The sequence below is a fragment of the Lathyrus oleraceus genome, chromosome 7, assembly GCF_024323335.1.
Source record: "Lathyrus oleraceus cultivar Zhongwan6 chromosome 7, CAAS_Psat_ZW6_1.0, whole genome shotgun sequence".
NCBI lineage: Eukaryota > Viridiplantae > Streptophyta > Magnoliopsida > Fabales > Fabaceae > Lathyrus > Lathyrus oleraceus.
Window position 1 is genome coordinate 545,412,885 of NC_066585.1, and position 2,801 is coordinate 545,415,685.

General features: G+C 41.2%; 1 non-coding gene across 1 annotated transcript; it reads right to left on the reverse strand.

Annotated features, from left to right (window-relative positions):
* Positions 1-327: 327 nt before the first annotated feature.
* LOC127109319 (small nucleolar RNA R71) lies at positions 328-434 on the reverse strand. Its single transcript, XR_007796634.1, has one exon. It is a non-coding gene; the product is annotated as a small nucleolar RNA R71 (small nucleolar RNA).
* Between the last annotated feature and the right edge of the window lie 2,367 nt (positions 435-2,801).

The following is a 2,801-nucleotide window of genomic DNA, read 5'->3' on the forward strand; positions in this document are numbered from 1 at the left end:
GAGCCGCATTCAAGTATTGCTCCGCCCGCAATCGAAGCAAACAACTTCGAACTTAAACCTTCGCTGTTGCAGGCTGTGCAACAGAACCAATTCTCTGGAAATCCTACCGAGGATCCAAACCTTCATTTATCCGTATTTGTCCAATACGCTGATACTGTTAAAGCTAATGGTGTCACTTCAGAGGCAATTCGACTTCGTCTTTTTCCTTTCTCATTAAGAGATAGCGCTAGAAGATGGCTTCAATCTCTCCCTTCCAACTCAGTCACCACATGGAACGAGTTGAAGAAAGTTTTTCTTGCCCGATACTTTCCGCCAAGCAAAACAGCTATGTTAAGAGCCCAAATAAACGGATTTAAACAGAAAGACAACGAGTCTCTTTTCGAAGCATGGGAAAGATACAAAGACATGATGAGACTTTGCCCACACCATGGTTTGGAAGACTGGTTAGTAATTCACACATTTTATAATGGTCTCTTATACAACACAAGGTTAACAATAGACGCCGCTGCAGGTGGTGCATTGATGAACAAACCTTATGCTGATGCTTACCAGCTTATCGAGAGCATGGCCCAAAACCACTATCAGTGGGGAACCGAACGAACAACGGTGGAAAAACCTCAAACGAAAACTGGCATGTACGAGATAAGTAACCTTGATCACGTTAACGCAAAAGTGGATGCTTTGGTCCAGAAAATTGAAAGTTTAAACGTATCACCTCCAGCCGTCGTGGTTGCTATAACTCAGAATTGCGAGGTCTGTGGAATCCAAGGCCACACTCCTACGGACTGTCAACTCTTGACAGGAATCCAAGCAGAGCAAGTAAACTATGCTCAAGGAAGCCCCTACTCGAATACCTATAACTCAAATTGGAAGAACCATCCAAACTTTTCATATAAGAGTAATAATGCTTTGTACGCATCTGGACAGTCTCCAAATCAAGCCCCAGCTATACCTCCGGAATATCAGAAACCGAACCCATCCATGCCTAACAATAACGCCCCTAGGAAATCCAACTTGGAAATCATGATGGAAAACTTTATAGCTTCCCAAAAACAAACCAATAAAGATTTCTTAAACCAGAATGTACACACTGGCGAACAACTTAAACAACTAGCAAGCAAAGTAGATGCCTTGGCTACCCATAACAAAATGCTGGAAACACAAATATCACAAGTAGCCCAACAACAAGCACCTACTGCTGCCCCAACTGGTACATTCCCTGGACAGCCCCAACCTAATCCGAGAAGCCAAGCTCATGCAATTATATTAAGAAGTGGAACGGAAGTGGAAGGACCGTCTGATCCAAGGATAGAAAACCAAAACCCTAAGAAATCAACTGAGGAAAGTGAACCTAAGGAAAAGGAAGAGAGTAATAAGGAAACCCTAGAAAAGAAGGAACCTTATGTACCTCCACCACCTTACAAACCACCTATACCTTACCCTCAAAGGCTTGTTAAAACCAAAGATGCGGGCCAATTTAGAAAATTTGTTGACCTCCTTAAACAATTAAACGTTACAATTCCGTTCACCGAAGCTATTACGCAGATGCCCTCATATGCTAAATTCTTAAAAGAAATCCTTTCTAATAAGAGGAAACTTGAGGATAGCGAAACCGTTACACTCCCTGCCGAATGTAGCGCTATAATCCAAAACATGCCCCCTAAACTCAAGGATCCAGGTAGTTTCTCTATACCCTGTCACATAGGAAAATTTGTCATCGACAAAGCCTTATGCGATTTAGGAGCCGGAATTAGCGTTATGCCTTTATCCATATGTAAGAAACTGGAAATGGGAGAATTAAGACCAACCAGAATGTCTGTGCAACTAGCAGATCGTTCCATCAAATATCCTGTAGGAATCCTTGAAAGCGTTCCCGTACGCATAGGTCAATTCTACATTCCCACTGATTTTACAATTATGGACATTAGAGAAGATGATATTACGCCCATTATACTGGGAAGACCATTCTTAGCAACTGCCGGTGCAATCATAGACGTAAAACGAGGACGACTCACCTTCGAAGTAGGTGAAGAGAAAATTGAGTTCATTCTTTCCAAATTCTTGAAAGCACCTGCAATAGAAGATACATGTTACTTCATGGATATCATCGATGAATGCATAAAAGAAGCAGAGTCAGGAGAAGACAAATCACCTGACTGCCTTGTAGAAGACAAATCATACCAATGTTTAGCAATAACACCGGATCCTACGCAATGTCTGAACAAACCAACCCCTGACCTGAAAACACTTCCCAAAAATCTGAGATATGAATTCCTAGACTTAGAACTCGAACGACCTGTGATAGTTAATGCAGACCTAGGGAGACTCGAAACAGAAAAACTCTTACATATCTTAAGGAAGTATCCAACCGCACTAGGGTACCACATCACCGATCTTAAAGGAATAAGTCCTTCTATTTGTATGCACCGCATCATGTTAGAAGAAGACTGTAAAACCTCTAGGGAACACCAGAGAAGACTAAATCCGATCCTAAGTGAGGTAGTAAAAAAGGAAATAACCAAGTTATTGGAAGCAGGTATTATATATCCTATATCTGATAGCAAATGGGTTAGTCCTGTGCACGTTGTACCTAAGAAAGGAGGCATAACCGTTATTGAAAACGAAAAAGGGGAAACTATAACTAAACGAATCGAATCAGGATGGAGAATGTGCATTGATTATAGGAAACTAAACAAAGCAACCCGAAAAGATCATTTCCCTTTACCATTCATTGACCAAATGTTAGAACGATTAGCAAAACATTCACATTTCTGTTATCTAGACGGTTATTCAGGCTTCTT